The sequence below is a fragment of the Aythya marila genome, assembly GCF_965140915.1.
Source record: "Aythya marila genome assembly, chromosome: 9".
Classification (NCBI taxonomy): Eukaryota; Metazoa; Chordata; class Aves; order Anseriformes; family Anatidae; genus Aythya; species Aythya marila.
The window spans coordinates 26,309,119-26,330,343 of NC_139050.1; positions in this window are offsets into that span (position 1 = coordinate 26,309,119).

The following is a 21,225-nucleotide window of genomic DNA, read 5'->3' on the forward strand; positions in this document are numbered from 1 at the left end:
ATTGCAATGTTAAACTTTTGTATTTCAGTCTAAGAAATGTCTCGTGTCCGTGAGAATGTCTATTTTTGGCATAGGATGTAAGGTGTTAGGCCTTAAACCTTCCTTTAGCCCCTAAACTATTACTCCCTATTCTGCAAGTTAATCGAGTATAATTTGACAAAAGAAAGGAAATCTATATTAGAGAAGAGAGAATAACGCTTATTTGACAAGTTTCGTTTTAACAGGCAGCATTTGGATGTGTCTGGGAGTTTTTGAATTACTTACAACAATGGTGGATTAATTAGGAAAGATAAAAGTCATGCGGCTGACAGTATATAACAGTGCAATATACTATATGGTAACAACATTTATATCACAGGTACCAATGGGGTCAGCAGGAGTTCTGTTCTGGTTTTTTCAGGTCACCATGAAAGCTGTAGGGATGCAAAGCATCTGGGGTTGTATGGGACGTGAATCATCTATAAATGGTGCTAATCTTTGGGGAGGATTTCCTAAGGGCACATAATGGCTAGATACAGGAAACAGTCAAGACTTGAGATAATTTTTGTATATAGATTTTTTAGCTTTTTAGTTTTTAAATCAGAAGCATTTGGACATATTAATACAATACATTCAGGACAGCATATAATACATCATTTTTTGGATAGCAATAAATTTTAAAACATTGTCCTGACGCAGATGAATAATACGCATAGCAGTGGAAGGATGCAGGATGCCAGAACATAATAGGGAGCCAACCCAACAAATACTTTTTAATCAATAAGTATTTGGAGGACTGTTTATTGTGGACAAAAGTGTCACAACCTTTACCTCTCCAAAACATTAACATTTTCTTCACTTTGAAGTGGTACGTCTTAAATATACAAAGAAAAAAGGTAGTTGTGAAGGTTCTTACTGGCCAACTATTGGATTTGTATGTGGTTATTTCATTGCAGTAACAAGTGAAACTGATGAAGCCTCTCTTAGGAAGTGATATTTTAAAAACCTGCAAGGAAGCCTTAAAAACAGAAGCAAGAGTTATTCTACTAGGTCTACCCCTACGTGTGATCTTTCAAACGATGAGAGGAAGGATATGTAATTAGTGGGATGAAGTTCATTCCCACCACATAGGTGTATAGACCCATGACAGATAGACATCAGTGTTTTACTTAAATAAGATATGTCAAAATTTAACGTGAACATTTGTACAAATTAATGGACAGGTCTTTAGTGTGACGTTCTCTTCTTCACAAGGGATACATTTACTTTTTCTGTACTATTTTGTGCTGCACATGATTGTGCTGTTTGACTGGGACAGGTGGTCTGGGGCAGGACTTTTCCTCTGTTCAGCCTACTGTGTCAAAGAGCATTGTGCACACCTAGAGCATTATGTAAATAATTTAGGCAAATTACAGCATAGTATGGAACTGTTGCCTGAAGAGCTCTGTTTCACCAGGGGAATCTGAGGTTGTCTGTTAGTAAGCTAGTTATTTTCAACTACTCCTGGGCTGTATAAGTGCCTGCGTGGTTTTTATCTGTTTGATTTGGCTATTCACATTTCCATAGTTGTTCTCAACCTTGCTCTTAGCTGTATTTTGAATCATTTGTGGTTTTGAGGTAGAAGAGAAGTATAAGTCAAATCTGATCAGTAAATCCAACTTGGAATTGCATTATGTTCTTGATGCTAAAAAGTAATAAATCTATTTTGAAGTGATTATGAGCCAGCTCCCATGTGCTGGTTCCAACAATGAATTATTGCTGCAGGAACAACACTTTCAAGGAAGGCAACATCTGTAATTCCTGTAATGCTGTATTCTTGGGTTCACTGATATCTAAGACAAAATTTTATCCTTCAGAATCTTTGGTAAGGAGCAACTATAAATATGTGATAATAGCTGTACAAGAAAAAAATTATTTCAGCACATCTCTGTCATATACAACATGCTCAAAGTCCAGAATTAAGCCAAAATTGCTCACTCTTCCACAATTCTATTCAAAGAAAATTATGGTATTACACCCACTCAGCATGTTGAGATGAGTAGAATATGCCCATCACTCTCAGTATCCAGTTGTGACCTTCAAAGTCTAGGGAGGTATTCTTATGACCAGCTGGGAGTGTAATCATTTATCTTTTTTTCGTTGTTATATGAACTGATAATGGTATCAAAATGTCTTTTCAAGTTTTCAAGACTGATTTTGCTTGTTATGCATAGAGCAGACCTGGTTTCAGTGTTTAGTTTAAAAGTCAAGAAATAAATCCTGGCTTTATGATAAATACGTCAGGCTGGTCTGTCTTTTCTTTCTGAGTATGAACATGAAACATTTTGTAAATTATGGATATTTGCTTAACATACCGTCATGCAATGACATTTAAAGATACTTAAAATGTCTTCAATTTGATGTATAAATAGATTATGGCATTTTCAGCATTCTAGTCTTGTGATCAAATGGAATCTAGATCAGGTTTCATTTAACCTAGTTAAAAGTGCAATGTGAATGGTTTCAGATATCATACATGGAATTCAGCACCATACTCTCATACATTTCACACTCCTATCGAGTAAAGACTACAAAACATTTGGAACACAAATTCCAAATAGCTAGTCAGATACTCAAATAACCCATGGCATGACTTGAACTATAGTTATAGACCAGTCTGCAGTTCGAGTTCCTAAAGTGAGGGCCTTTATGTAATACTTGTAGCACAAGAGTAAGGAAGTGTGGAGTAGATCCTCTCTAAGGTGAGAGAACAGTCATAGAGAAGGCATTAAAGCAATTGTAACTCAATAATAATAATAATAATAATAATAAATATTTAAATTGACTTTCCAGGGAGCCCCAGTTGTTCAGTGTGGTGTCTGCTCTGTAACTCTAGTCGAGACAACATTCATTTGGCTGAAATACGTGAGATATGCAGGTTCAAAGGTGGACCTGTATCTCTGCCCCTCACATTTCACTTAAATGCAGCAATGCCTTTTCTTCCCCCTTTTCCTTGGTAAGCATGCATTCAAGAGCAAAGATTAGAGCTAGATAAATAAAGGTGTGTGAGAACTTCTGCATATTTAGGTTCTGAGTAATTTTTGACAGATGTATTGCTACCATGTCATGGGATACTGATTAGCAAAAACAGGTTCCCTGGCTTTTTTTTTTTTTTTTTTTTTTTTTCTCTTACAAACATGCTACACAAAACTTACATTCTGCAATAGCTGCAATTTTTCTACAAAAGCATGAGCATTGTTTTTTTTCTGGATAATGGATTGATGGACTTTCTGACTTCAAGTGGAAGCTGTATCCAAAACACAAGACCTCCATAATATTTATGTGGCTAGTTCCTGCTTTTCTAATCAAACTGTACAGATACTGTAAAAGCCTGTGACTTCACACTTTCTGAAACACTCATGCTGTTAGGCACTAAAATGACATGATGAATATAAAACTAAATTCTGGTCACATAAGTCTCAGTTTTTATGCTTTTTACGTTAAAGCTTGCATAAGTAGTTCCACTGAAATCTGCTGAAATAGAATTGTTAGTGAAATTGAGGGATTCCTCAGCAAAAACAAAAATGCTAGATGTAGAGAAGCTAGTTGTTTATGATGATCTAAATTTTGTATTGTAATTACTATTTTATAATGGAACACTTGCATTATAAACATGATTGAAAGAACAGACACAAGTTTTTGTCCATCATTAGGGTGGCAGAAGTGATCTGTCTGTATATCTGCGTGTGCAGATCAAAACGGTCTCAGAATTCTGTCTTGGGAGCCTGAGAAATATGGGAGAACAGAATATTTGTGGAAGTGAGCATTCCAAAGCCTGTCAGGGTGAACCAAGGAAAGTGTTACAAATTTACTTCTGGATTAAATGAAAAATATCACAATACTTTAAAAAACTCACTGCCAGCATTTTCGTTTGGAAGAGGATATTTCTTCCCAGTTGCGCTATAAATATGTAATGTAATTCCCAATTATAAATAATTGGGAAAGTATAAATAATGTAATTCCCAATGTAAAAGAATTAGGTTGTAAATTTTGCAAGCTAAGACCATCAGTCATCGCTCTTCATGGACTTTGTATTCTGCTAAAGCATCAGGCACCTGAGAATCATTGAGGATTGTAGGTATGGAGGGGTCACCAAGAGGAGCTGTGGTCTCTGTGGAGAGTCGTTGGGACTTCCTCCCTCCTACAGAAAGAGAGGGGTGGCGGTTGTTTTTTTCCAGCCACAGCCACATTCTCTGATGCTAGAATGAGTATGCCAGCATCTAAAGCCAAGTAGCAGATGACTGCACAAAGTTAGCATTGCTTTGTAGCAAACGTGACATCACAGCAGTCAAGTGTAATTGTGGAAGGATGTGCACAATATATGCTGTAGATACTGGGCAGGTACAGACATAGCAGAGTGGCACCTTTGGCTTCACCCCAAAGGAAACCCTATGCTAGCACTATCATCAGAGAGCCTGAGCCATGCAGCTCATGTCCCGTCTCCCTGTGCTGAGCTGGCTGAGCGTCCTTGCCACAGCAGAAGCCAGAAAGGAAAGAACAGTAGTGGCGTCAGAAACATGGGATTCGTGCATCTGGGATGCACCCAGCGCTACACGTGCAGCGCCAGGTGACTGGCCAGGTTCTCGAGGTGCCGCCTGTGGTGCCAGGGGCAGTCTTCCCTTCCTTGAGCCCTGCTCTTAGCGGCCCTACTATCATCCCTGGCCCTTCCCCTTTTTGTGTACAACAAAGTAAAAAATAAAAATAAAGAAATCTGTTATCTGTTGCCATTCCCAAAATAGTAAGTGTGGATCTCAGAAGCTCAGCTGGAAAGCCACAGAGAGATCTTGGGGCAGGCTTTGTACCAGGACCAGATTCAAGGGAAAGGCAGAACTCTGTCAGTACAGTGTTGTCCAGAAGTCTCCAATAGGAAAGCAACATTTCTCCTTTGCACTACCAGAAGCAGTCCCCGAATCTAGTACTGTCTCATTTCCTGATCCGTTGCCATTTACTGTAGTCACTGAAACACAGTAATTCTAACACAAATTTATGTATAAATTGCTGGTTGGAAAAGTGGTAATTGGCTTTCTTTTGTAGCTGGTGTCAGCAAGCACATGAGTCCATTTTCCCATTTTTTTATGATCATCAACAAGTATTGTATCAGGGGACAGAGGAAAATACTTAGAAAGAAACATTCGTTTCCCACTCATGAGTGTAGTCCTAATAGGAAAAACATGTATTCACATCCAGAGCTTGTTGATGTCAGACCACATTACTCTATTACAAAAAGGGAGACATTTTGTTTTAGGTTACTCTAATAAGCAGCTATGCTTTCCCCTTTTGATTATCAAAGGTTTATTTAATCATGCAGTGGATTTCAGGTACAGATGTTAATTTTTTATTCTATTTGTATGAATTAAATTTACTTACATTAATGGTTGCAAAAGTAAATAGTAATGTGCTGAAAACATGAAGAAACAAAATATAGTTCCTGGTTTGCCAAATCTTTGTGACTGAGAATATTTTTCCTTCCTGGTTGTTTTCCTCTAGTAAACAAAAATAAGGGCTAGACCATTTTACTACTAATAATTCTATATTGGTGCATAAAATGCTAATTGTTATCCTTCCATTTCAAAAGAGGAAGCTACCGTTTTGCTGTAACATGACACACAAAGCCATTAAAAATAAGCAAAAAATTTTGGCAAGGGAAAACAGATACACTTGTATAAAATATGCCAAAAAAAAAAAAAAAAGTAGTTCTGTAACATCAAAAATGTGGTTCTTATGTGGTTGTTTAGTGATAGAAATGGAAGCAAAGATATGACTTTCTTATTTGAAAAAAATACTGAATAGTGCAAATATCTTGTGGAGTCTTAAAGTTGTATTGCTCTCCACTAAAAATTTAGTGTGGGGTAACTGAAATTAGAACTAACAGGTGTACATGAAATACTGGAATTAAGCTTGAAATCCTTGTTCAAGCAGTATTCCAATCAAAATCCAGTTTGGAAATGGATGTCAGCAAGCACTTAGCAAATTTTATGGATGTCTCTTAGTGTAAGGAACAGTTTGTAGACACTCTACACTGTGCAATATATAAATTCATGTGTGTTTTTTTTCTTTCATTAAAATGCTAGTCAAGTGCAGGCACTGCTGATGATGTAACTTAAACCTGAATTGCTGACAAAGCCTGATTAAAGCTTGTGGAATTCTCAAGAAGTTTTTAATTGGATCTGAAATTAAGATGAATACACACCCAGAGTGTTCAAACGTAACATATGTAATAGCAGTTGTTGGAACTGCAGTGAGCACAATGGATTCTTATTGACTTTCCCATACTACGACATTGTGCTATTGTGTTTTGGTTTTGGCAGGAGATGACACAGAGATTAAATATCAGTCTGAAAGTTGTCTCAAGTTACAGGCATCAAACTGTTGTGACTGGTTTTTTAATATTCTTCCAAATACTAGAAAACATATCAGATGCATTTATATTAAAACCAAACATGGCTTAGGGAAGCAAAAAAAATATAGAGGTGATTCCCCTTCTAACTGAAGTGAATTGCAAAATTTCTTTTTACTTCAACATTGTGGTCATAAACCTGTAAAGACAATATACATTCATTTGAGAATGAGCCACCCTCATAAAATGAGACACTGGGCAATTATTATGCCATGCATTATCTATTATTAAGTAAACCTGCCCTCTGAAAAAAAAAAAAAAGTGGACTATTTCTCTCTGAATTAATAAATCTTACACGTCTATTCACTTCTATTTTTTTATCTTTTTTTCCCTTCCTCTTTGTAGACAATAACAATTTTGACTCACTTAAACGTAGTTCCCTTGAGAATAGCTCTGAAATGCTTTTGCAGTTACTCTACCACTTGCGTAACCCTATTATAGTTCAGCACAAATTTGGCCCATATTTTCCATTTGTTTCCTTTTCCAGTTTTTATAAAATAATTGAAAAAAAAATCATCTGTGCTACGTAGGTAGTAGACAGGCAGGGTTTGATCACTGAATATTATGAGTGATTTAGATTTCCCTTCTCAGACAATAGTACTTGTTTGTACTGGCTGATACTCACACTCTACAGATAACTCACTTCAACAGCTGGTAACTAATTCATCTTGCAAGCAGTTTATTTGTGTTCTCTCCATTATAGTGGTTTGGGGCTTCTTTTCAGCATTGTCATACACAATTTTTGGATAGTCAGATAAAGAGCAAATTGGTTGAAGGAAAAGGGAAAAGCTTCTTTCTGAATCCCTTAGTCTTTCAGCATTGGTGCTTTCCATTTGCATAGTAACAACTGTATAAAAGCTATTCAGTTTCTCATTTTTTTCCCCTCAGATCAAAGCCCCTGTTTTCTTTTTTTGTTTGTTTTGTTTTGTTGGTTTTTCTGTTTGTTTGTTTGTTTGTTTTCTTTTTGTTTTAAGTACTGGGACGTTTCTCCATGTATTTCAGAGCCTTTATTTATTTATTTATTTATATTCATTACTTTGTGCCAATAACAAAGGGCAGAGATGAGAAGTGAAATCAAAAGCATTCCCCAGAAGGAGGAAATTTGCCAGGTTTGCGGTGTAGGGTTCTCCCCTGGTGGTCAGTGCTACCGGCTTCCATGGGGCTGCAGTGGCTTCCCAGAGCTGGTTGCCTGGTGCTTGGTCATCCAAGCTCTCATACAGAGTGTTTTGAGGACTGCAAGCCAAACTCCTGCTGCCCCAAAGGATTGCTAGAGATTTTACACGAGATTCTATGTTTAGGTCATGTGAGCATAATTGCAAACAGTAGTTAGATCTGGAATTTTAGTCTGTCCAGTATACATATAGCTAAGCTGTCGCACATGGAAAAAGTCATTAACAGGAAACTGGCAGGGACTTGGGTTATGTGCTGAGAAACCCCAAGCAACAAGTTCAAATGACTTTACCTTGTAGAATGTGTGATGTGTGTTGCTTCCTTCCGTGACTCATAAACAGTCACACGTAGATAGGAACCCTGTAACCCTGTGTCCTCTTTTGCAAATGGTTACAATACCTTTCAACCTCATCTTGCAAAAATAGTAAAATGAAAAACTGCATCCTCATGGTCCCCACTGATCCTCACCCAGTCTGGGTGAACTCCACCGTGCATCAGCTATGGGCACTTGCCCACTCATCTGTGACAGAAAAAGCTTTATGACAGTGCTGGTGGTAGGATCATGACTGCAAGACAATCCTTCCTCATTAATTTTTGAAGTTAGGTTTATATGGAATATCATATAGCAACTCTTATCATATAGCAAAGCCATTCAGGAGTTTACAAATCCAGATCAGAAAACGATGGGAATATACAGCATAGTTCTGGTCTATAATGAGCCTACGTAGATACTATGCTAAGTCAAATAATAATGGCAAGTTTTAACAATTAAAGAGATCAGAATCTGATACAACATCTGGGTGGGTGCAAGGGGCAGAGATGAGCATTCTACGATTTTTCCCACAGATGACACAGAACCTGAATTACAAGCTCACATCAGAGCTCTGATAATGAGTAAACTTGAAAGCACTTGTCCTCAAACTCTTCCATGCTATGTTGCAAAGAAAAAGTATCAGAATATCTTGGAAGTTTTGGAAGTGAAAGATATGTTAGGGTTTTATAAGCTTATTTTCACATGTTCTAAAATGAGAAGAGTAATTTAGCAGTGTTTTTCTTCATATATTTTATGAGTTTAATTTAAATGTATAATAATTCATTGTATAGATGCTTAAAAGAAAACACCAGATGCAGAGAATTTTGATGTCAAGTCTACTTCCAAATTCTCTAAATATAGAGCAAGTCATACTTTGATTTCTACTCTGCTGATGCCTATGTGGAACAACTGTGTTATCAAATGGAAGTAATAGAGAAACTATGCACGTTTTAACTTGGTAAAATTTGACTTCTTGTAAAACCAAGGACCTGAGAAGTTCCCAGTGTGTACCTAAGAAAATATAACTGTAACTTCATTTTGCCTACAGATATATGTCTCCAAAATTGTCAAGTTCTGCCTAAGAAAAATATAAAACCCATCAGAATGATACTCATTTCAGGGACATCTACTTATACCTTGGACCAGAGAGAATTTATAAGCCTTCGGGGTATGTAGTGTAGCTTCCATCCAAAACCTAATCTTATTTTCAATTCAGTTGATGAATTTACCATACTGGTTTCAAAGTCATAGGGCATGTTAGCTGGAAAGATAAAATTTCTTCAGAAAGGGGGTTGTGTATTTATAAGGATAACAGTAATATTCAGAGTGACATCATGAAGGGTTATAAAAATAATCAAAAGAGTTTAGTGAAGGAATTAATACATTACCACACAGAATAACAAATGGGAGTAGGAAAATATGATTATGTGGAGGTTTTTATAACTGCCTTCCACTATTCTGCTTTCATCTCCCTCTGTGATCATCAGGGCTGACCACCAGATTGCACACATCACTTTGAAGTGGTAGACCACTGTTCCCAAATAGGCAGCCAACACCAAATAAATGTGGTCACGGAGCTCTTGCAGACCCTGATAAATAAGGTATTGTTTTGTTAAGGAGCATGAACAAGTATGGTATAAACATAGTGAAGACCAGGTATTTAAGGATTTTGGGGAGGTATATGCCATGAGCTTGGCTGATTCATGCTGTGGGAAAACCAGAGCTTGTTCTCTGCTGCATTCTTGCCTACAGACTGCTTGTGCACGTTTGTTCATCGCAGCTGGTTTCACCAAGCAGTGGAGACAAGCCCACAGATCCATCCCCCCCGGTGCAGGAACAACGTGTTGTCACGTCTTGTGGTAACCCTGTAATGCAGAGAAACTGGCATGAGGATGAGATCAGGCTGGCTCTGTTTTCTGATCTGAAGGAATGTAGCCTCACTGACCTCATATATATGCAGACGTTGGCAGACGCTCTTATTCACACCACTCTGTAATTGAGCATTGTGCTTAGCCCTCATGCTGCATCATGCAGTGCAGCAGCTGGCAGCGAGTGGCCTTATGAGATGACAACATTGCATCAAGAATAAAAGCAAGCTCCTCAGCTAAGCTGACCCTTACCCAAGGGATGGCCTAAGGTGGACCACGGCCTCTCATTCCTGGTGAAGGCCCATGAGAAGGGACCCAGAACAGAAAACCTGGCTACCCAATTACTTATGCAGAGGACACTGCAGAGGAAAAAGTGTGATGGGCAATAGAGTCTCTAGAGATGAACACCTGAATACAGGTGAGCTGGTGGGAAAACCCTCATGAATGTCTGAGACTCCAGTTACCTGCCTACAGAGCTTCCTCTGCTGTGGAAGCCCCTGTGGAAGCCACCATAGGAATTCCTTTAGAAAAGCATTCGTTCTTGGTGTTACTTCCACATGGAAATCTATCAGCAACAAATGTCATGAGTGTATAAACTGCATGTACAGTCTTACCTGAAACCAGCTTTGTCCACCCCCTCTATCACAGCTCAGGTTGGCCCCAGAGGCAAATCTCTGGTATCCAAGTTGAACAGACATTATTTCTGAAGAAGAAGACTTGTCCTTTTGTTCTGTTTGGACAGGAAATTAGTTTCTGAAGAGTATCCATCTATTAATGAGCAGTATCTGGTTGAACAAGCTGTCCATACGCAATAATTGCTATTGCAATCTAGGACAGTGAGAAGATGGTTATTAACATCTAATCATCAATCTTTGTTTTCTGCTATAAAATTGGGTGCTTGGGAAGCATCAACTGGCCTTGAAAGGTAGAAATGATTTGACTCAGCTCGCTTAACTCCAGTTTTCTACAGTGTAGGTAGTTCAGAGCAAGGTGCCGAGGTTCCTTGTATGCTCAAAGGCCATCTTCAACAGCATTTAGGCGTAGACTCTTTGATGGTAGTCACAGATATTATGTAAGAATATTACAACCCCTGAGTAATCCTATTAATTAATATAATTAGTTCTATCAATTATAATATTTAAGGTTCCACCAGGAATGTGCCAGAGAGAGCTCCCTGGTGCTGGAGCGCAAAGGGTGTTCCAGGAGGGGATAAAGAGAGGGTGGCGCGTGGGAAGGTCAGTGCAGTTGCACCACCTTCTGCGTGAGTGAGCAATGGCAAAATGCCACTCGTCTGAGCTGATCTTGCCGAGGGGCTGTGTGCCTGAGGGCAGAGGGGCAGGGACCCCGTGCCACTCCCAGCTGGCTCCAAGCTTGGGGGGAATGGTCTGTCTCTGCATGGGCCATTACAGCTTGATGACGGTTTGCTTCCCAAATGCTTTTGCCAGTTTAAACAATATCTTATTCTGGATTTTCTTTAGATCAGTTTCCTTCTCTGGTGAGATAGAGTAAAAACCTCTACAGGGCAACAATCAAGCAGATCATGTTTAAATAGGAATCTGTTATTGGTTTTATTTCAGCTACAATAAATAAAATAATCTTTTACAGAAAAAAAAAAAAATATATATATATATATATATAAAAATTTGTTAGGGTTCAGCTACAGGGACAAAAATGTTGTTTCTGCTCCAGCAACTGCTTTTGTGTTCCATAAGAACTCATTTACTAACCCAGTTCAGTCTCCACTTACTGGAGAAGTCTGGGGAGCAGACCAGAGATAATTAGACATTTAAGGAAAAGCTCTGATGAGGATAATTCAGAAAATAAACAGTATAGTAAAAGACCCGTGCACAATGACTACAGGTTATTATCTCACCCTAAACCAGTATCTCAAACCCAAACTTTTTTTTTTTTTTTTTAATTCATTTGAAACACAAGGAAGCATGTACTGAAAATGCAATGAGAAAACATCATAAGGCCAGTTCATTTGCATGGCATGGGTTCATGAAAGATACCTCTATCTCTACAGGATATGTCTGTGCTATGCTATAAATTATTTAACTTTACTTTGATTTCAGGAGCTGTAACAAGGTGGCTTGTGGTTCAAATCTGTATTAGGCTGTAGTAGTGTGAAAAAATGAACGGTTCTCTGTTCTTGTGTTTGATCTTTTAAGTGCTTTTTAGCAATATTGAATATCCAGACAAACCAATGTTCAAAAGCTACTGTGGAAAGTGATCAGTGGTAATATAGGCAGAGATGATTAAAACATGTAAAATAAACAAAACCTTGGCATCTTCTAAACATGCCTGTAAGGTCCAATCATTTTCTCTTCATCACATGTATTTCAAATGATTCATTGATACATTATGAAGAGAAAATTTGTATATATAGCAAAATTCAAAAATAGGTCATAGTTATTTTTAAGAATAACACTTCTCCTTTAAGAACGAATAGCTGAGAGTTATTATACCACATCATATGTTCACATGAGCAATGCTATTGACCCCAGTGAGGATAGCTGTGGGAGCAGAGGGATGCAAAATCAGGTCCAATTTTTATTTGCTTATTCTAGCACAGATCCTTCTCTGAAAAACACAAAAAAGACCCTGTATTCCTGCAAAACTTGTGGCATTATCCTTTGTAACCTTGATGAGGGTGGGGAGTTTAATACCTGACCACTCCCACCAGCACTTTTGCACAGCTGCTCCCAGCCTCACACTGCCCGAGGCTGCTCTCCCGAGGAGTCTGCGCAAGCCAAGCTCCTTAATGTAGCACTGCAACACACTGACCCCAGGAGAGTGCTGGGGCTACTGCTGTGAGAAACGTGAGAATACATCCTCCTTCTCATAAAGAGAGGCAAAGAATTTAGGGGCCAACTGGAAAGGTTTGGTCAAGTTCCCACTGAAGATACTTGAAATGAATGAAACTGAATGAACTAGGAAAGATGACAAAAGACTGACAAAAATGACAGTTTAATTAATAGGCTCTGTTCAGCTGTCAGAATCCCATGCATCTGGTGACAAGGCATAGAAATGATACATCAGCCTCTACTAAAGTCCTGTTTACTATCTTTAAGGTAGTAAAATATGTTTAAAAACATATACTCGGTTGTCTGCATGCAGCTGGAAGTCTTTCACACATGCCCTGATGCACAGAGATTTGTATTTCAATCACAGATTTCCTTGGACACTCAATTTAACTCCCTAAAACAAGTCAAGACTGACACAAAAATGATTCCATATTGCACAAAGGTATCATACCTATCTGTGAATAAAGAGAAGGGGAGGGATTTCAACTTTGGAAATACAAAATTCACAGTTGTAAGTTCTAGTGAGTTGTGGTGGTTCTTTTTTTTAATTACCCAGGTTAATAATTTATTTTACAAGTGCTAAAAATAACAGCTTAACATGGTGTTGGGTGCTGTTGGTTTGTTTTGGAATGACAGAGATTTCCATAAGAGAAGAATATGGAATCACAGCCTAAAATCTCACATTGCAGAGGTAATGTCTTCATTCTCGCACTATACTAGAACTGGCCAGCTCCTAGGGAATGTCATCAAAATGATTGCAGCCACCAGTGAAAGCACATCAGTCCCTTTCACTAACTGCAGGTATAGCAACAGAGATTTTGCCACAGTCATTTCTTATAGTGAGTACTCAGCTATTCAACAGAGTTCCCCTTTAATGAGAAACCACACCATTTCTCATGAGGCACATGCAGTGGCACGTACAGGATATTGATTACATCTGACCACATCAACACTAAACCTCCTGGCATTAGTACCAACTCAAAGCTAGTGATTGAGTTACCACGGGTATGTTCGGGTATGTTCCTGCTTCATAATGGAGCCGGCACACCTGAGAGCAGTAAGAGGTCTCAGGGGGATCTCTGAACCGTTGGTACCCCTCCAAGCATCCTTACTGCAGCTGCCTTCTTGCTAAGGGGGAGGTTCTCCTCCAGAGAAGGTTCTGCCTAGTTTGAAGCCCCTGAAGGAGCTTTTCTTTGTGGAAGAAAGATCTGTGAAAATCTCTCAGGTGCAGTCTAGGGATCGCTCATTTCAGGAAGAAGCTGTAGAGCTTTTGGAAATGGCCTGTGCGTGTCTTCTGACTGTGTATTGCATGGCGCTCATGGGCTGTGTTTGTGGGTAAACACAGCAGAAAAAGTGCTTCCAGCTCGAAGGAGGTCAACAGGGACAGGCTGAAGGAACAGAGCTGAGTTCCAGTTCAGCTGAAAGTGTCTTGTCCTGATTGCTCAAAACAAGGACAGTCAACATGCGTTACTTGAATCAGAGCTGAGTATCTAGTCAGTGGTAAGCACAGTCTTAGCAGCAAAAAGAGAGCAAGAAAGTGAAAAGTGACAGAAATAGTCAGTATTTTGTTAGTTATTTTGATCTCCAAGATAGTATTTTGATCTGCATGTCTTCTCTGCCTGTGAATTCACATACCCTCAGCTGATCAATTTTCTTTCAACTGCATAGCTGTGCTGAGAATCAAAAGGGTCTAATACAGCTAGTACAGGATCTCCCTGTACACACACCTTCCCTGAGTGAACTACTCTTGTGTGGCTGCTGGGAGATTTTTCAGGCTGTGAACCTGTAGAAAAAATAGGTGGGTCTGTTTTCCCTAGTCATCATATTTAGTATTACACATGCCATGATGATGAAGCATTGTAAATCATGAGTCTGCTTGCATTCACGGACAAACCGGTCATGCAAAAGGCTCTTTGGAGTAGGAATTCAGCAGAAGGCATTTTTACATCTGTCAGGGTGTGGAGTGACTCACTGGGAACTGTATGAATAGTCAAGACTTCATTTTCAGTAAGACAAAGTTATGAACTTTTGTCTGGCACATCAGTGGGGAACACATTCCCAGTGCTGGGGACTTCGTTCTGGGGGCTGATGCTATTAAATAGCAGACGGATGGATTATTTTTTTTTTTTTCAATGAAAATGTACTGGACACAGTGCATTTTTGTGTGTGTCAATATAGCATGGACATAAGGCTGCAAAGCTCAGTGTAGAAAATAAAACTGAGAAAGCAAGAAAGGCATGCAGTGGTATGTAATCAGAGGAGCTTCTACTGTAATCAGAGATATGATATATCACAAGGTGTGTCAGTTTCCTAAGTCAAAACAGTATTGCAGTAAATCAACAAGAGAAATGCACAGCCTCAAAGCAGGCATGGATTGGGATCTGTCCCAGAGATCCTAATCTGTCCCCTTTCCCACCACTAGCTCATTCCCTAAATCCTTCCCTGCCCTCAGGAAGGCTTGCAGATTACCTACAGTGCAGCAGGACTGCAAACTCTCACGTAGACAACAACACATCCTTTACTGCCAGAGCAGCCAGCCTCTGATTTTGCCATGCACCTTAATTCCTCCTCCCATGCATCTCTCCTAAATGTAGTGCTTGTGCAAAGGGTCTGCGAAGAATCTCTCAGCAACATCCTTACCTCTTGGTGTGGCTCATGTTAAACCACAGCATTTTACCAGTGTTCATTCAGTGTCACCATACCTTAGCTCCTCTGACTACCCTAGACAACTTTGTCACATTATGAATTGTAATGTATTTATTATAATCAGGTTCTCAAATTATATGCCTTAATCTGTCATGATTCTCATCTCTGATGGCCAGCAGAACCTGCATGTGCAGGAAGGTGACTGGAAGGAAACGAGGGTGATCAGTGACAAATCCTTCCCACCCAGAGCTCAGGGACACCTTCTTTACCATACAAATCTAACAAATGCTTTTTGGAAGATTACTTCATAGATTTTTTTCCAGAACAGATTTTTTTTTTTTTTTAATTATAATCAGGTAACATGTTCAGTTATCAGTTAATTAGTCTATTTAATGGACATAAACTGTGTTAAGAAAAAATTGATGTCAGGTAAACCTTAAATGTAAAGGATTAAACTAAAAAGCAAGCCATAAAATTTGAGATTAGAACAGAAAAATGGGAAATTAAATCAGCCTAAGCAATCACAGAAGCAAACAGATTTGTGTTTCAAAGTAGTGATAGATTAACTATTTCCTTTGCCCTTGGCCAAGGCTAGACAATTGCCAGCCAGTACTGGTTCCCACTTGCTTTATGGAAATAAGGAGCTTGATTTTTTTTTTTCCCCTCCAGACCGCAAATTAAGCAACGATGGGGGTTTTGCAGCTTTGAGGTTTTGATTTGCCCTGCTGCATGATGAGAATGAAGAGAAGGGGGGGAGAACCATTTTTTGGCTGCTCTCTGCTCGAGTCCAGGCTCAAAGTCCCTTCCAAGGTGAGATGCTGTGGCCTCAGGCTTTGTTCCATCCAATCTGCATCACCTGGAAGACAGAGTTGTCTGCCAGAGAAACTTTGAGAGTCTGAAATCTGAACAGCACTTGGGAACTGGAGATGGTAAACATAAAAGATGGTAGGAAAAGCTTTATAAACTGAGAAAAGGCTAGGAGAAAGGTTGCATATGCTGGTCACAGATCAAACCAAAATGCATTAAGTGAAGAACTTCTGTTACATGCATAGTAAGCTCCAGAGGTCATCACTGCAGATCAGACATTTCTAGCATTTATTTAATTTAAGTAAGTTGTAAAATACTTCAAGAAAGTACTGGTTAGGTGGCAGGATAATGTATCCTTAATCTGTTCTCGCAAGGACAGGATCACTTGGCTTTTGAGTCTATGGTCTAAATTCATTGTTTCTGTAATGGAGCAGCACTTTGTAGGACTACTTGGTGCCACTTGAAAAAGAAAGACAGCAAATGTGAGCTCCAAGAGTGCAAGTACATGAACAGGGCATGTCTTGGAACAGGGTGAGGAATGCAGATGAGAGTGCTAGAAGGTGTGGCAGATATGTGTGAGCTGTCAATGACTGTGTAGCAGAAATCCTGATGACACTGAGGTGAAGGAGTCCAAGAACTGGAGCAAACCCTTGCTTTGGTATGAAATGAAGGACTGATCTGCAGCTGTAGCAGCTAGTGCACGTTATTAGGATGAAAATGCTGTTCAGCAGCAATTCTGACTCTCACATACAAATTTGGACATGCCTGGTTGCTATCTTAATTTTCAAAGACTTCATAATGCTTTGCACAGCCATCACGTCTTTCATTTGAGACTTCACCAGACGGGGCACTTCACAGCTGCTTCCAACATTATCATCACATCACCTCTCCAAAGCTGACCTTGACATCCACTTACAAGTGAGGAAAGGCAGCAAATTAGGGGCTTATTTTTTCCTGATGGAAACTGAATATAACTGAGAATGTATCATCTGATGAATATATCATCTGATAGATGAAATATGATGGATGAAATGTGATAGATGAAAACCACTCTCTAGCATTCATAAACTGAAATACGAAAAGTTGCAGTTCTGCACCTTGAAATGTATGCAGTCTGTCAGATTGCATGTCAAAGTTATGGCTGGATCCAGCCCCCTGCCCTTTTCAGACTTGTGACTTAGTTGTGAGTCTTTATTTCCTCATTTTATGTACTTCTGCTATGGAACGCCAAAGGGACCTACACAATACATACGTGAACACTTGCTCTATGTGCCTACACTGCCTCGCTGCAAAGAATGACTCTGAAATACAGGTGGTCAACATTGTACCAAATTGCTTCCCCTAAAAAGTTCAGTGACAGTCATCTTATGTGCTTCATTGGCTCTTTGACTTCCCGTTGGCAGTCCCCACGTTGTGTGAAGCACTGTAGCACACTCCTGAGAAGACAATTGCAACACCACAGTGAACACTGGGTGCAATTAGTGCTTCCTACCTGGCCATAAAGTACTCCCTGGCCATGAAATGAACCATGCACCTAAGTGATTTTCCTTCTTGCCTGGCAGTTGTCCTACCAAGACATCCCTGCTCCTCCTGTGGCTGGAAGGAGCAAAAGAGATCCTGCGACTGGCAGGCGAGCAGCTGTGGGTTTGGCCCATGTCCAACCAGCAGCACACAACTGTGTGCTACCAGCAAACGCACTGAGCTATGCCAGGCGAGAGTCATGCTGCTTCTACCTCATTTACACTTTCAAGACTCTACATCCCAATTAATTGGCTAGGAGATTGTAGGACATTGTTGCTTTTTTTCTTCTTCTTTCCTTTCTTTTCTGCATAGTAACTCAAGATATTAACTACACAGACAGGATTTTTGATTCCTTAAAAAAAAAAAAGCCAGACTGAGCTACTGAAAGTAGACATTTGTTGATTGCACTCAAGGTCTGCAGATTTGGGGCCTTATTAATTTATCTGTGTTGTCACGAACCCTGACGTGCTGATACAGAGGGCTTGAATATACAGTGCCAACAGCCACTTGGGAATGCATTCCTAGCCAGCACTACACAAAGCCACTGCAAGCAACTGGCATGCACTGTAAAGCAGGTGAGAAATGGGCAAGCTAGGAGGGAAGGGAAGCACAGGCTGTACTCTGGTATAAAGTAATGAGTGCTTCTTTTGTTGGAAACTTAATGTATGTGCCAAATATAATCACTGCCACCCAAAAAAAAAAAGGAGGGGGGAGGGCTGCTCTGGTATAGTCATCTATGTTTTAATGGCTGTTCATTGTGAAAGCTAAGAAATGCCATCCTGTCCACAATAAGAGGCCATCTCTGAATCATATCCTTCATTAAATATGCCAGGAAGCAATGCAATGGAGTTTATTGTCACTGTATACAAGTTATAAAGTTTCCTGGGACTAAGCAAGGGATCTAGAGACATTCTAGAGGCTTGTTATCTGCCCCATGAATTCTCTTGTTCGAATGGGTTAATCCTTGGAAAGCTGCTTTAACACACCAGGAGAACGTTAGTCATTCCTTAACAACAGCTTTGCCCATCCCTATCAAAGAGGAAAACAAATCTTGTCCTAGTGATTATCTTCTGAGTCCCCAGCTTTTCTGAGCCAAACGGATTTGCACCACCTGAGAAGAGTGAAGTTGATCTTGTATGTGGACAGTACCATAATACCACAATTAAACTATAATTTTTTTAATGCATACACTTTGGCATATTCCTTCAGTGAAAGCTAGTGCAGCCTGTGCTACTGATTTCTTCCAGGTTGACTCATATGTATATCCAATTGTTACAAGAAAAGAAGAGTGAACTTACTCAGCTAAAATGATTACAGGAGGAAGAGAGAAATCAATTTAGGAAATACGAATCACTTGAACTTCACAAAATTCCTGGATGGGGAAGCTGGGGCTCAACGATAATATAAAAAGTCTGTTTGGTACCAGAAACAAGCCAAGTCCTGTGGCTCCTATGTGGGCGTTTAACCACAAGACGTCCTATCTTCATCTAAATCAAGATGCTCATCAGTTTTTTAAAAGGTGATAGTCTAATCCTTTTTCTTCACATGTAACAGACAGTGCACAAAGAAACTTATCTTTGTATGTTATGTGTCAGAGCAGTCTGTGATGTGAGAATGAAGCAAACCAACAACCCCATCAGGGATACTAGCAGAGCCCAAAGTAAGTTTTCTGTTGCAGCTAAAGTTATAGGAGAATGATTTCCTCGTGTGATCTAACATATGCAGTTGTTACAAAATCAGTTGTGCTACTTTAGTGGAAAAGGGGATTGTAGCGACTGGTTATGTGGCCTGACCAAACAGCTTTATACACTGTGGAGATCATAAAGATTTTTTATTACAATATATGGGAATAAAGTAGAGATTTACATCTGACAGTAAATTAAACTAAGATGACTAACACTGTAGCCATCCTGCCTTGACTCTCTTGGATGTTACTTACCCTGGAGTGAAAATGCTGGAGAGAAAACTTCTAGCACCTCATGACCCAGGGAAGCCCAGCATGTTAAAAGCAACTAGCACTTACTGCAATATATTGCAGCAGTAAGAGTTGACTATGAAGAAATGCATAAGTACCTAGAAAAACTGACTAAGAGGGAAATACAGCAGAATTAGAACTGGAAAAGATGCAGAGAAAGGCAAGAAAGATCCTGGAAGCCACCAAACTGCTTCTGTGTGGAGGATGAGTGTGCTGGCCAGGACTCCTCAGCCTGGCAAACGAGGGGTGGGGAGAGGATTGCATGGGGCTGCAAAACAATAAGCAGTGTGGAGAGGGTAGATAATAGTGCCTAGAAAGAGCCAAGGGTCATAAGAGCCAAGTTCAAAGCAAGGTTGCCCAGAGAGTTTATGAAATCTCCTCTGCATATATTCAAAACCCACCTGGATGCCATCCTGCGCAAGGTGCTCTAGGTGATCCTGCTTGGCAGTGGGGTTGGACTAGATGATCTCTAGAGGTCCTTTCCAACTTCAACCATTCTATGATTTTGTGATTCTGAGTCATTCCTCAAACAGCTGTCCTAGCTCTGCAAAATGCTTTGCAAAGAATATTTACAAAACCATGCAAAAATTTCCCAAGACTCAATGGAGAAAAGGGTAAGTACACAGAATAGAGCTGTAAGGAATTACTAAAAAGACTACAATTAGCTCATAAAAATACCCTGGACTGAAAATATCAAAGGCAGGGAGATTATTGGGGGAAAATGGCAGATATGTGTGCCCTTCTCGTACTGTTCTATAGGTCTCTGCTTACAGCTTGGCTAAGAACAGTGGACTCACAGCAGCTTGGTCTGATGCAGCATGGTCCATGTTATGTCATACAACTGACCATCAAGTGTGGCTTTTCAGAGACTGATGTGTGTCCTACTCATCTGTGCTTGCTTTAGGTCCATCAGCCTCCAAGATAGCAATGTGGAAGGCAGTTTCTGGTCATAAGAACTTTGGGCACGCAGTTCACCCCACAGCTGCACATTTGGGCATGCAGTTCACCCCACAGCTGCACCTGAGTCACATCCAACTGCACTGTGATAAATTAACTGAGGAGCTGAATGCATCCTCTGCCCTGCAAGAGCTGGTATGCGCAGCCCTGCCCCTGCCTGCACATCTCCAGCACAGGGAATTGGCCAGCAGTGATCCTGTGTGCCACTTACTGGCTTCACACTCTGCAATTACAGAGAAGCCAGGAAAGAAAAACAAGACTGATCTCTAGCAGGGACCCAGGAACAGGCAGCATAAAATGACTCTGGGTTGGGTTCAAAGAATGCATGAAGCAGCATATTAGAGCAATCCAGCTTGGCACCACATGAGCCTGTCACTGTTGAGACAGCTACAATTGCTACCCCAAGACTAAACTTACAAGAAATACAAAGCCATTAAAATACAACCAGTCTCTCATCCTTCTGCCTGTAGAAATCTTACTGAGAATCTGTTAAGAGCAAAGCAAATCTGACATGGAGCTGAAGATTCATCTAGTTTACTCTTTTCACCATGGGTGTGGTTTTTTTTTTTCTAGTTTTGTGTTGCTATTTCCCTTCTGATAATTGTTGCTCCTTGCTGAAAAGTCTGGACAAGTGTCTCATAAACACTTCTGCAAGAGGGATGTGGTGTTGGTTGTGGATATTTAGAGCCACTGCTCTGAGTGATCACTAACACTCATGGATGTGAGAGTCTCTGTAAACAAGAAAA